Below are 14,361 nucleotides of genomic sequence, written 5' to 3' on the forward strand. Positions count from 1 at the left end.
AGTGGTTAGAATGCAGTATTGTAGGCTGACTCTACCCACTGCCAACAGTTCGATCTCGACGAGCTCAAGGCTGACTCAGCCTTCTGTCCTTCCGAGGTGGGTCAAATGAGGACCCAGATTGTTGGGGGCAAGAGGCTGACTCTGTAAACTGCTTAGAGAGGGTTGGAAAGGCCTGTGAAGCGGTATATAAGTCTAAGTGCTATTGCTATTACTATTTCCTCCCTCCTTCCCTCCCTTCCTTCCTCCCCCCCTCCATCCCTCCCTCTCTTCCTTCTTTTGTTCATTCATAAATCTGCCCAGTGCCATGTTTTCAATCTTGACTGGTTCAAGGTTGACTCAGCCTTTCATCCTTCTGTGGTGGGTAAAATGAGGACCCAGATTGTTGGGGGCAAGAGGCTGACTCTGTAAACCGCTTAGAGAGGGCTGGAAAGGATTGTGAAGCAGTATAAGTACTATTGATTGTCCTTTTCTCCTTCCTTCCTTCCTTCCTTCCTTCCTTCCTTCCTTCCTTCCTTCCTTCCTTCCTTCCTTCCTTCCTTCCTTCCTTCCTTCCTTCCTTCCTTCCATGGTGTATAGTGGTTAGAAGGCAGTACTGCAGGCAAACTGCCCACTAAAGCAGTTCAAATCTCACCAGCTCAAGGTTGACTCAGTCTTCCGTCCTTCTGATGTGGGTAAAACGAGGACCCAGATTGTTGGGGGCAAGAGGCTGACTCTGTAAACTGCTCAGAGAGGGCTGTAAAAGCCCCGTGAAGCAGTATATAAGTCTAAGTGCTATTTTTATTGTTAGCATTGACAATGTTACCTAGTTGGGTCACGAAACATCTGCAAACGACCAAGCTCAGGGAATGCAAAGGACCTTTCCGTCCAACTCTGAGCTGCAAATATTGCCTTCTATTCATTTCGTATATTTGTATGTATTCATTTGTATTCATATATTTGTATTTATTTATTTTAATATACCACTAGCATTTCTACGCTGTTCCATCCCAAGCGGCCTTCAGCATTAGCCCAGCCCACCTTCCACCCATGGATGCCTTCAAGGCCTAATCCTTGTCCATCATCATTCACTCTTGGGGTCTGAAGATTCCCTGACCATTTTTTTTTAAAAAATAGACTCCCTGGTTCTTTAGGGACTCCTTTGAGAGCTAAATAGCTGGTTTGCACTGCGGTGCAATGAATTTCAAAGGTTGCTTTTGCTGTCCACCAGCGTTATTCTTACTTGATTTCCCCAGAATGTCCACTAGACCTTAGAGGGAGGTGAAGGAACACCAGCCCTCACTGAAAAAAACAACATCAGCAACCACAGGTTGCCTTTATTGCTAACCAACTTGTTTTCTGCAGTGGCCAGATATGCAAAATCAACACCTGGGCTGCTGCTATCAGTCCTGGAGGGGGAAAAAATAAAAATAAAAATAAATCCATGCAATGACTTTATGTGAATGGAATTCTGATCTAGTGCTATTTCACACCTGGCTGCTCTTCAAAATTCCTCTGGACACATATGAGTTGACTTTGCCAACGGCGCGCTTGGGTCGGTGGGAGCTGCTGCTGATTTTGCTCCTATCTTGTAGGCTTTCAAATAGAGAAATGCACCCACTTCCAGCCTCCCCACCCCGTTTTTTCTTGGCTTATAATACTAACTGTCCCTGGAACCTGGTCTTTAGGTCTTGCAGCCCTTTTGCCTGGCTGAGGATCAAGCTAACATTCAGGTCTCTCCCTCTCCCTTCCTCTGTCTCTGTCTCTCCCTCTGTGTGTGTGTGTGTGTCTCTCTCTCTCTCTGTCTCTGTCTCTGTCTCTGTCTCTCTCTCTCTCTCTCTGTGTGTGTGTGTCTCCCCCTCTCTCTCTGTCTCTCTGTCTCTGTCTCTTTTTCTCCCTACCTCTCTCTCCCTCTCTCTGTCTTTCTGTCTCTGTCTCTCTTTCTGTCTCTCTCTCTCCCCCTCCCCCTCCTTCTGTCTCTCTCCCTCTGTCTGTGTCTCTGTCTGTGTCTCTCTGTCTCTCTCTCTCCTCCTTCTCTGTCTCTCTCTCTCCCCTCTCTCCCCCTCTCTGTCTCCCTCCCCCTCCCTCCCCCATCTTTCTCCCTCTCTCTGTCTCTGTCTCTCTTTCTGTCTCTCTCTCCCTCCCCCTCCCTCTCTTTGTGTCTGTCTTTGTCTCTCTGTCTCTCTTCTTTCTGTCTCTCCCTCTGTCTCTCTCCCTCTCTCTCTCTCTCTCTGTGTCTTTCTCTCTTTCTCTCTCTCTCTCTCTCTGTCTCTCGGTCTCTTTCTCTCTGTCTCTCTCTCTCTCTCTCTCTCCCTGTCTCTGTCCCTCCCTCCCCCTCCCTCTCTCTGACTCTGTCTCTATCTCTCTTTCTGTCTCTCTGTCTCTCTCCCTCCCCCATCCCTCTCTCTCCCTCTCTCTGTGTCTCTCTCTGTGTCTCTCTGTCTCACTTCTCTCTCCCTCTCTGTCTCCCATCTTCTGTCTCCCTCTGTCTCTCTCTGTCTCTCTCCCTCCCCCTCCATCCCTCTCTCTGTGTCTCTGTGTCTCTCTGTCTCTCTCCCTCCCCCTCCCTCCCCCTCCCTCCCTCTCTCTCCCTCTCTCTGTGTCTCTCTCTGTGTCTCTCTGTCTCACTTATCTCTGTCTCTCCCTCTCTCTTGTCTCTGTCTCTCCCTCTCCCCCTCTCTCCATCTCTCTGTCTCTGTCTCTCCCCCTCCCTCCCCCTCCCTCCCCCTCCCTCCCCCTCCCTCCCCCTCCTTCCCCCATCTCTCCCCCTCTCTCTGTCTGTCTCTCTCTGTCTGTCTCTCTGTCTCTGTCTCTCTGTCTCTGTCTCTCTCTCTGTCTCTCTGTCTCTCTCTCTGTCTCTCTGTCTCTCTCTGTCTCTCTCTGTCTCTCTGTCTCTGTCTCTGTCTCTGTCTCTGTCTCTCTCTCTCTCCCCCTTCTGCACAGTTACTCCCTTACTTCACAAGCAACAGTGCCTGGGGCTATATTTGATTAGAACTGAAAGTTGCCATTCCTTTCATTCAGTATGTGTTTCAATCAATGTTCAGACTCTGAACACCACTTTGCAAAACATGCAGTTAAAGAATTTGCCCTGGATTAAAACTTGACATTGAGACTCTAGAAAGAGTGTAGAGAAGAGCAACCAGGATGATGAGGGGACTGGAGGCTAAAACCTACGATGAAGGGTTGCAGGAACTGGGCATGGCTAGTTTAGTCAAGAGAAGGACCAGGGGAGACAGGAGAGCAGTCTTCCAATATTTGAGGGGCTGCCACAGAGAGGAGGGGGTCAAGCTGTTTTCCAAAGCACCCGAAGGCCAGACAAGGAATAATGGGTGGAAACTGACCAAGGAGAGATTCAACCTGGAAATAAGGAGACATTTTCTGACAGTGAGAACCATCAACCCATGGAACAGAAGTTGCCTTCGGAAGTTGTGGGAGTTTCATCCCTGGGAGCTTTCAAGAAGAGACTGGGCTGTCATCTATCAGAAATGGAGTAGGGTCTCTGTTATCTGCTTGGACCAGATAACCTACAAGGTCCCTTCCAACTCTGTTAATCTGTAATCTATACTTAAGAGAGTTCATATTTCTTCTGGATTCCATCTTGGCCCACACAAGAATCTTTAGCAAGGCTCACATAAGAAGGCTTAAGCAATGGAATTTCTGGTTCCAGTTGCTGACTCCCAGTATTCCTGACATTGGACATTGTGACTTCTTTAGGAAAGACAGAATCACAACACTGTTGTGGCCCGCCAACAGCCAGCAGAGCTGGCAGCAGATCCGGACAGTGAGGATGGTTGGGGAGGAACATGGGCCAATCCTGGAGTCTGGGGAAGGCTCTGATGAGGACTCTGCATCAAAAGCAGAGAGGGGGCCATGGCCATCTGGCAGTTCCTCAGCTGCCTTCGGAGTCAGACATCGGTGAGCCAGAGGAACAGCTGGAGCCTGTTCCCAGTATGCGCATGTGCAGAGCTGCCAGAAGAAAAGAACAACTCAGAAATCAGGGTCGACTTGGAAGTAAGGCCACAGGTGGATGGTGAATGGCCCCTCCCATAGGAAATAAAAGAGGAGCGAAAGGGGAGGGGGCTTTTGCAGGAAACAGTTCGTTCTTCTGGTCATTAGATTCATTTCAGGAGTGTGAAGATCTGTCCGTGGATCTCAGAGACTCTGTGCCCAGACTTTCCTTGCACAGCACCTCATTTGGAAAATATTTACATGGCAGCTTTCCAAGATAGATAAGGTCTGTCGTCATAATTACTCCTTTGAAAGACTGTTTGCCAGGCCTTGGCTGAATGGGAATGAGAGGAATTCACATTTGTTTAATAAAAGGGGTTTTGTTGGGACCAGGAATCTGCTTTGTACTTTTTGGGGAAGCCTAGGTCAGAACAAGCTCATTTAGAAAGACGACCTTGTTTCGCTTTAAAGAACATGCTAAATAGTTACAAGTGAACAGTCCCAACGCTACTGACATTTCTGAGTTTTGTTACGTTAATTTCCCCCTGAAGCCAGACAGACAATCATTGTTTCTGTCTCATCCACGTCTCACTGGATTGAATCAAACTGGGAAAAGTTTAATTCAGCTCGCTTAGGGATGGGGAGTGGGGGGGAAGGGGGGAAGATGATAATTCAGTTTGTATTTGGCGGAGAGCTTTTTTTATTTAAATTCTCACATTCCAAATCCTGCAGGTGGGAAGACAGCTTGTTTCCCTCCCTAGACATTACAATGCCATTCTCAGCACAACAGCCAGCGCGAAAACCATCAGGAGCTACGAAATACACATGGAAATGGCCAAAAATTCTTGTGCAGTTTGAAAAAAAAAGAAAAAGAAAAGAACTGCAATGTATAGCGACAGGAGGAACAAAATGAAACAACATTAGGAACAAAGACATTCCTTGGGAAAACAGAGACTTTTACGAGAGCGATCTGGAAAGCTGATGTGTCCTCCTGAAATTTCCATTCTGAAGGTCATCCATTCTTGGAAGTTGCAGACACCCTGCCCGTTGGCATGGAGTAAGGATCTCATTCCTTCTTCTCTTCCACTTGGCTCCAATTAACCAGCAATCTTCAACTGAGATAAGGAAAGGAAAAGGTACCGAGTGAGAAGATTCAACTGTGATGTGGTCCTTTGATGCTCTCTGAGCTGGGTGGTTTTCTTGCAGAGGTTTCATTCAGAGCTGGTATTCAGCAGGTTCTGACCGGTTTTGGAGAACCAGTAGGGAAAATTTTGAGTAGTTCGGAGAACCGGTAAATACCACCTCTGGCTGGCCCCACCCCCATCTATTCCCTGCCTCCTGAGTCCCAGCTGGTCGGAAAGGAATGCAGCAGAGGGAGGAAAGGACCACATGTGGCTCCAGAGCCACAGTTTGCTGCCCCGGACCTTGGATTTTTCTGAGATGGCCCTGTTTATATTTATTTCCCTGGCCTACTTTCTGGAGTCCAGCAACTCCTGACGTATTCTCTAAAGCAACATTTAGTTCGTGGCCTGAAAATGTCAAGGTATTCTTTTCCCCCTTCCAGATACAAGACTGAAAAAAAAATCTATTGCGAGTAACATTTAGGCTATCTCTAACTCTAGCCAAGCGTGACTGCACAGGAAGGTCCGGGAAAGCCGAAGTCAATTGTGTAAAAATAACATTGCAAATAAGAGATACGGGGAAATGTAGCAGAAGCAATCCAGCCATGATATCTGGCCTTATTGACACAACTTTTGAAATCTTTCACCGAGAGTGGCGTTTTTCTACCGTGACTGGGTGGAAAAAGCCCGGCCTGTCTTTTTAAATTCTGCATTCCTGTAAAAACTGGGATGAAGAGTTAGGGCTGATCAACATTTGCATGCAAATGGATAAGCCAGGGGTGTGTGTGTGTGTGCTGTCTTGGAAATGTCCCTTGCAAACAAGCCCCTAAAAGGGTTAGTTTAAATCGGAATATTTCTTAATATATTGAATATTAAGGAACTAGTGGTCTTTGAGTGGCTAAGACGCTGAGCTTGTCAATCAGAAAGATTGGCAGTTCAGTGGTTCGAATTGAACTGATAGCAGCATTGAACAAAATGACTTATGTCCATTTTACAAATCTGTTGGCAATGACCCACATTCAAGTTTTCAGGTTGGAAGGGGGAGTAGAACGTCTAACTCCTTAGCATCAGAGCGTGTTAATATAAGGCAACTGGCAGTTGGAACAGAGTTCTTTTCAGATGGGGAGGGGGAGTAGAACTCCTTAACATCAGAGTGTGTTAATTACTGTATAGGAAATACTAATGATCTGATGGTCATTTTGGAAAATCCTTTCTTAGTGAGCACCTAGAAGCCAAGAGGAACATACCTGCCAAATTTCAAGTTTGTAGGTTTTACGGTTCTGGAGATTCCGTGATTCCTGCACAAGTGTTTTCGCGTTTATATAGAGAGATTTAGGTGTGATTTCAACGAGGGTATAATCTATTTGGGGAAAGTTGTGTAGCACTTTGGTGTTTAAAACTACTTTGTGCAGTGTATGGATGTGGGCTTTCCCTGCTAAACCTGAATGCAGTGATGATCTTTTGGGGTTTAGAGTCTTCGCTCTGAAGGTCATCCCCATTCAGTACCTTGGACACTTCCACAATTCCTGTAGGTTAAATCTATACCTTTTGTGTTTGTGTGTGTGTCTGTGTGTGTGTGTGTGTTTCGACCTGGGTTTGACTTTGTTTCTGTTTCAATCTCCTTCATGGGTTGGGATTTGTTATGAGAAGGCATAGTAAGTAGACCAGAATGTCTCGCCTTTGAAATGTCAGAAAATCTCAGAAAACTGAGGTTTAGCTTTAAGGTTGGGGCAATCTGTTCCCTTTAATATATATTAAATGCAGCATTTTAACTACTGAGCACCATGAAGGGAAGGGAAGGAAAGGGAAAATGAAGAGCAATAGCAGTAGCACTTAGACTTATATACTGCTTCACAATGATTTTACAGCCCTCTCTAAGTAGTTTAAAGAGTCAGCCCTTTGCCCTCAACGATCTGGGTCCTCATTTTACCCACCTCGGAAGGATGGAAGGCTGAGTCAAACTTGAGCCAGTCAGGATCGAACTCCTGGCAGTGGGTAGAGTTTGCCTGAAATACAGCTTTTTAACCACTCCGCACCATGGATGGCTGGATGGAAGGAAGGAAGGAAAACAGTAGTAGCAATAGTCCTTAAACTTCTATACCACTCCACCCTCTCTAAGGGGTTTTCCGAGTCAGCCTCTTGCCCCCAACAATCTGGGTCCCCATTTTACCTACCACGGAAGGATAGGAGGCTGAATCAACCTTGAGTCAGTCAGGATTGAACTGCTGACAGTGGGCAGGGTTAGTCTGCAATGCTGCATTCTAACTACTGCAAATCATGGGTGAATGGATGGATGGATGGAAGGAAGGAAGGAAGGAAAATAAGACCAGCAATAGCCCTTAGACTTATATACCACTTCACAGAGCTTTTACAGCCCCTTTCTAAGCAATTTACAGAGTCAGCCTCTTGCCCCCAACAATCTGGGTCCTCATTTTACCCACCTTGGAAGGATGGGAGGCTGAGTCAACTCCTGAATTGAACTCCTGGTAGGTGGCAGAATTGGCCTTCAAAACTCCATTCTAACCACTGCGAAGGAAAGAAAGGGGAAAGGGAAGAGCAATAGCTTAAATAACACTTCACAGTGCTTTCTAGCCCTCTCTAAGGGGTTTGCAGAGTCAGCCTCTTGCCCCCAACAATCTGGGTCCTCATTTTACCCACCTCAGAAGGACGAAAAGCTGAGTCAACTTTGAGCCTTGTGAGATTCGAACTTGGCAGAGTTAGCCTGCAAAACTGCAATCTAACCGCTGCACATCATGGAAAGAAGGAAGGAAGAACAATAGCAATAGCACTTAGAACTTATGTACCACTTCACAGTGCTTTACAGCCGTCTGTAAGCGGTTTACAAATGTCAACATATTTCCCCACAACAATATGGTTCCTCATCTTATCAACCTTGGAAGGAGGGAGGGCTGAGTCAACCTTGAGCCGGTCAGGATCGACTTCCTGGCATGTGAGCAGCAAGTTAGCTTGCAATGCTGCATTCTAAGCAATCCTCCACCACCGGTAGATGGATGGAAGATCGAATTTTTGATTGTTAATAGATTTCTATAATCGTGATTTAAAAAAAAAACGTTCTCTATAGCAATTTTGCAAATATAGATGTAGAAGCTTATTGATGGTGGACCTGTTTTGTAATGCAGGGGCACGGAATATATTTATCAGTATTCAACCAGCGGGGGTCTTTTGCATGTATGCTTGATATTTTATTTGATACACTGTTTTTTTATTCCCCCCCCTGTTTTGTATTGTAATTTTTTTCTTTGTTTTTCTTGATCTTGTATTTTAACCTTGGAAATAAATAAACATCCATATAAAAAAAAAACTGCCAGAGAATATACAAACATCTTTGCAAATCTCTAGTGATGAAAGATAAAATCTTCCTTCTATTTTAGGGATTTATAGTTCAGGCCCTGGCCTCTGATCCATCTGTAGGCACGTCCCCGTTTTTTTCTCTCTCCTTTCCATTGTGAATGGGGATATTACTCCTGCAATTAGTCTTCATATCACATCATCATCTTAAGAAACACCATCTGAACACAATGCAAGCAACCTGTGAGCTGAGAACGCTGATAATCATCCGTTGTGAGTCACTGTTTCTCCCCCACGTTTTTGATCGCATGCAAATGAGGCAGCATATTAATTAGGATTTTTCTTTTTTTTAAAAAAAATTTTTTTTTTGACTTGCATTCCGCAGAGGAAAAGGGTCTCTGTGGGAAGGTGCAAATCAGAACCATCCTGTTTTGAGAAAATTTGGATGTTTTACCAACTGAGTAAGAGGGAGGGTTTCCCCTGTAAAATCCTCACATCACCATCAACATCATTTAATGACCCTGTAATCCCTGGGCAGTCTGAATGGAGCTGAGTGATTACTGGCCGTATGCCGTCCCTGTTGCCAATGCAGAGTTTTTGTTCAGCAGATATATTCTCAATGTGCCCAGAGAGAGAAATATCTGCCTCTACCTAGGATCGAACTCACAGCCTCCCGATCGTGAGGTGAGGTGAGAGCTCCACCTCTAGGCCAGCTGAACCACAGGACCATGGCCTGTTCACAACTGGGCTGTCGATCGACACACACACGTTCGTGCACAGCTCAACTTGTGCGAGCAAAGTGCACACACACGTGCGTGTAGCTCAAGACTTGCAGTCCAGCTGCGGGTGCACGCATGCCAGCCCACCGTTCGCACGAGTAGAACAGAGGTGGGTTGCTCCCCATTCGCCCCGGATTGTGCGAACCGGTAATGGCGGTAACAGGAGGCTCTGCTGACCCACGTGAGAACCAATAGTAAAATGAAAATAAAAATGGAAACCCACCACTGGAGTGTAACTGCATGCATGCTTATATGTGCCAGCCTGCCTCTCGTGTGGGCCAGTTCTCCTCTTACCTCTGATGGGCTGCTAAGCCACAAATGTTGGGGGACCATTGCTTTAGATCAGGGGTGTCAAACTCAAAGTCCGAGGGCGAGATCTGGCCTGTAGGGTACTTTAGCTCTGGCCCACTGGCCCACCCTGGAAACAGTGAAGGACTGGCCTGCGGTGCTTCTGCCAGCAAAAACGGGCTCCTGAGCTCCGTTTCCACTGGCGGAGGGTTGCAGGAGGCCATTGCAGCTGAAAATGGAGCTTGGGAGCCTGTCTTCACTGACAGAGCCCTCAGACCACCACAAGCGCCCACAACATGGGTGTTGAGCTGGCCATGCCCATCCCCGCCACCCTGGGCTCAAACACAACCCTGATGCGGCCCTCAATGAAATCGAGTTTGACACTTCCGCTTTAGATCTTTTTTTTTTTAAGTATTAGAAGATAAGAGCACTGGGAGGCATATTCCTAACCTCCAAAACGAGCGATCTAAGATCTGTTATGCAACAGTCATAATCAGCACTAAAATAATATTTAACCACAAGTCCAGCTAGTTTTTGTTCATCGAATGGGAAAGAGAAGACATTATGAGCCCTCTTCAAGGAGACAATATATTATCAAGGTGCTAACAGACAGATTAACAGAGTTGGAAGGGACCTTATAGGTCATCTAGTCCACCCCCCCTCAAGCAGGAGACCCTACACAATTTCCAACAGATGGCAGTCCAGTCTCTTCTTGAAAGCCTCCAGGGATGAAGCTCCCACAACTTCTGAAGGCGACTTCTGTTCCATGATTGCTCCGAATGTCAAAAAATGTCTCCTCATTTCCAGGTTGAATCTCTCCTTGTTCAGTTTCCATCCATTGTTCTTTGTTTGGCCTTCGGGTGCTTTGGAAAATAGGTTGACCCCCTCCTCTCTGTGGCAGCCCCTCAAATATTGGAAGACTGCTATCATGTCTCCCCTGGTCCTTCTCTTCACTAGACTAGCCATGCCCAGGTCCTGCAACCGTTCATCGTAGGTTTTAGACTCCAGTCCCCTCATCATCCTGGTTGCTCTTCTCTGCACTCTTTCTAGAGTCTCAACATATTTTTATAGTGTGGTAACCAAAACTGGATGCAGTATATTCTAGGTGTGGTCTTACTAAGGCTTTATAGAGTGGTATTAGTAATCCCCCTTGATCTTGATTGTATCCCTCCGTTAATGTAACTTAGAGTTGCATTGGCTTTTTTGGCTGCCACTGCACACTACTGGCTCATGCTAGGGACAAGAGAGATGAACTATCAACTTGCTTCCAGAATCAGTGTACTGTTACATCTCTCCAAAGGAGTCTAGAGCATTGGTGGAACCTTAGATGCTTCCAGAAGATCTCAGGTTCAGTCCCTGCTACCACCATTTGAAGAAAGCCCTGGATTGGCTCTTAGCCACAGTTGAACCAAATCATGGTTTGGCATGATGCATGAAGCTGTTTCCTCTGGTTTTGTGCCTCTAGTGTCTATGGATCTCTGAATTCAAAGCCTTTATTATTATTAATTTTTGATTAATTACATTTTTAAGCACTTCATAAATTATCTTGTTGGCTGGGTATTTAATTTGTTCAACAATACATATTACATTCTTAATCCCCACCCCTTTTTTTCCAACCGCTGATAAAATAGACTCCATGTTTGATAATATTCTGTATCTTCTTTCCGTTTCATTTTTAATGTCAGTCTGTCCATTTCTGCACCCTCTGGTATCTCCTTAATTATCTCTTCATCTCGTGGCGTTTCTTCCTTTTTCCAGCATTGTGCAAATACAGTCCTCACTGCTGTCAAGACGTGCAATATTAAATACATACTTTTCTTATCAAGTTTATCTGATACCGAATTAAAAATAGTTCAGGATGAGGGTTCAAATCCTTTTTTAAGTATAAAGCTGACTGAGTTTCTCTGGCCACCCAGAGTCCTGTATTTGACATGGGCAGCCACGAAAATTGGAGGAGGAGGAGAAGGAGGAGGAAGAGGAGGAGGAAATTGTGAATGGAATAGAATGGAATGGAGTAGATAGAGTAGAGTAGAATAGAATAGAATAAAATAGAACAGACAGAACAGAACAGAATAATGGAATGGAATGGAATAGAACAGAACAGAATAATGGAATGGAATGGAATGCAATAGAACAGAACAGAACAGAATAATGGAATGGAATGGAATGCAATAGAACAGAACAGAATAATGGAATGGAACAAAATAGAATAATGGAATGGAACGGAACAGAACAACAATATATTACAATAGAACAGAGTAGAAGAGAAGAGAGAATAGAAGAATATAGAGTAAAGTAGAGTAGAATAGAATAGAATAAAATAGAACAGACAGAACAGAATAATGGAATGGAATGGAATAGAACAGAACAGAACAGAATAATAGAATGGAATGGGATGGAATGGAATGCAATAGAACAGAACAGAACAGAATAATGGAATGGAATAGAACAGAACAGAATAATGGAATGGAATGGAACGGAACAAAATAGAATAATGGAATGGAACAGAACAGAACAACAATGTATTACAATAGAACAGAGTAGAATAGAAGAGAGAATAGAAGAATATAGAGTAGAGTAGAATAGAAAAGAATAGGAGGAGGAGGAAGGAAGGGGAAGGAGAAGAGGAAGAAGAAGAGGAAGAAGGAAATTCAGAGAATCCTTTTGTGAAGCGTTCCTCCTTAGCATGCCGTAAAACCGATGCTTGTAACCAGTTCTGGCATAATTAGGGGGAAAAAATATGCGTCGGCTTAATTGCATGGAGGCAATTAAAAGAAATAACACAGCATTTCTCATCCTGCCGAGCCGATAAACGTCGGCCTGGGTTAGTTTTTTCCTTTTTTGGGGGGGGTCTTTCGGTCCCCACCTTCCTTGAAACGAACTGTGCATTCAAGTGGAAGGGGAGGGGGGAAAAGAAAAGATGTGTGTGTAAGGGGGGGTGCTAGTAATTTTCAAAAGGAGGCAATTTACACCAGTGTAGAGTTTGCCTCCGCCCGTGCCGTCACTCATTAATCACTCTGTTAAACATAATAGCCCTTCTTGCCTACAGGCCGTTAATCATGTTGTGAATGCACTTATCAGGACATAGAAATACAGTACGAGACTTTTCCAACACAGAGTTGGATGCAATTACTGCAATCAGGCGACATTTAACTATTGTCTTATCATGCTGCTGGGATGGGGGTGGGGCGAGGGAGGGTTGGAAGCCTTTAAAAAAAAAACGGAGAGAGAGAGAAGGAAAGGGGAGAAAATTAACTTAATACTAAGAGGGATTCCAGTGAGGGTTTAATACAATAATACAATAGTAGAGTTGGAAGGGACTTGGAGGTCTTCTAGTCCAACCCCCTGCCTAGGCAGGAAACCCTATACCATTTCAGACAAATAACTATCCAACATCTTCTTAAAGACTTCCAGTGTTGGGGCATTCACAACTTCTGGAGGCAATTTCTGTTCCACTGATTAATTGTTCTAACTGTCAGGAAGTTTCTCCTTAGTTCTAAGTTGCTTCTCTCCTTGATTAGTTTCCACCCTGGAAACTAAAAAAGTTTAACACTGACTGGGTTAATGCCCTTCGTGGGTGGCTGAGCTCGGTCCAACATGGGACTCGAGCAACGGAAGGCAGAATCCGCTGCAGAAATCCACCTTCAAGTGGGAAAACCCATCATGCTGGGAGGGAGCCAAGGTTTTGCACCCTGCAAACCCCAGGTGGAAACTCTGAAAACTTGAGCAGATAGGAAGGTGTCTGTTCTGACCCAGCTCAACAAACCCTCTGTAGTTAAATCAATGATTCCTTTATTAGGAGCACCGGCAGCCCCAGCAAAAAGTTTCTCATCGCAGGATAACAAGTCTGTCCGGCAGGGAGATGAATAGTTACCTGCCACATCTATTCATCTCCGCCTCCTGTCTTTTATCCCCAGAGCTAAGGTGGGGCTTTCCTAGCAGTGGTGGCTCTTCTGTCCCAAGAACCAGCCCATATATTTCCACTGTTCTCCTCTCCTCTGCCTTCTGTGCATCCGTGCATCAGGCACTGGACCCAGATGTTCCTCCTCTTCCTCATCAGCCACCTCCACACCTGGGGGCTGTTGACTCTCCATCTGAGGGCTGACGGACGGCCCAGGCTCTGCCCCCCTCTCTCTGCCAGCTCCATTCCCTCTTCCCCTTCAGACCTCTCAGGTTGCCTTGATACTGATCCTGATTCCCACGCCTCCTCCTCCTTCTCTGATTCGGCTGCTGGAGGGGACAGCGGCTTACAGACCACAGCAGTGCCATTCGAGCAAGATCTAGAATGCTAGCCAGTTCTGGTGGATGCCCGTTTTGTCTTCTTCAACTTGGAAATGCTTGCTTCTCTCCATTTTTCTTGTCCTGAAGAATAATTGGAGAGAAGCAAGCCTCTCCAACTTACAGAGGGCAAAATGGGCATAGCTAGCAGTAGCCAGCAACTGTGCCATTCTGTTACTTGAAGTGCTGTACCGTCGCAAATTGCTGCCATGTTCCTCTTCCGTCCCATTTTCCTCATTTGTTGTGGCGTCTAGATCATAATTAGAATAGAATAACAGAGTTGGAAGGGACCTTGAAGGTCCTCTAGTCCAACCCCCTGCTTAGGCAGGAAACCCTACACCACTTCAGACGAATCGTGATCCAACATCTTCTTTAAAACGTCCAGTTTTGGAGCATTCACAACTTGTTCCACTGGTTAATTGTTTTCACTGTCAGGAAATTTCTCCTCAGTTCTAAGTTGCTTCTCTCCTTGATTAGTTTCCACCCATTGCTTCTTGTCCTGCCTTCAGATGCTTTGGAGAATAGCTTGACTCCCTCTTCTTTGGGGCAGCCCCTGAGATATTGGAAGACTGCTATCATGTCTCCCCTGGTCCTTCTTTTCATCAGACTAGACATACCCAGTTCCTGCAACCGTTCTTCATATGTTTTAGCCTCCAGTCCCC

At 45.5% G+C, this 14,361-nt stretch overlaps 1 protein-coding gene across 1 annotated transcript in view; it reads left to right on the forward strand.

Moving 5' to 3' along the window:
* LOC309399223 (transmembrane protein 132B-like) overlaps window positions 1-14,361 on the forward strand; it is a 202,102-nt gene that overhangs the window by 97,356 nt on the left and 90,385 nt on the right. The window lies entirely within an intron of this gene.

The sequence above is a fragment of the Natrix helvetica genome, assembly GCF_964273705.1.
Source record: "Natrix helvetica genome assembly, chromosome: 14".
NCBI lineage: Eukaryota > Metazoa > Chordata > Lepidosauria > Squamata > Natricidae > Natrix > Natrix helvetica.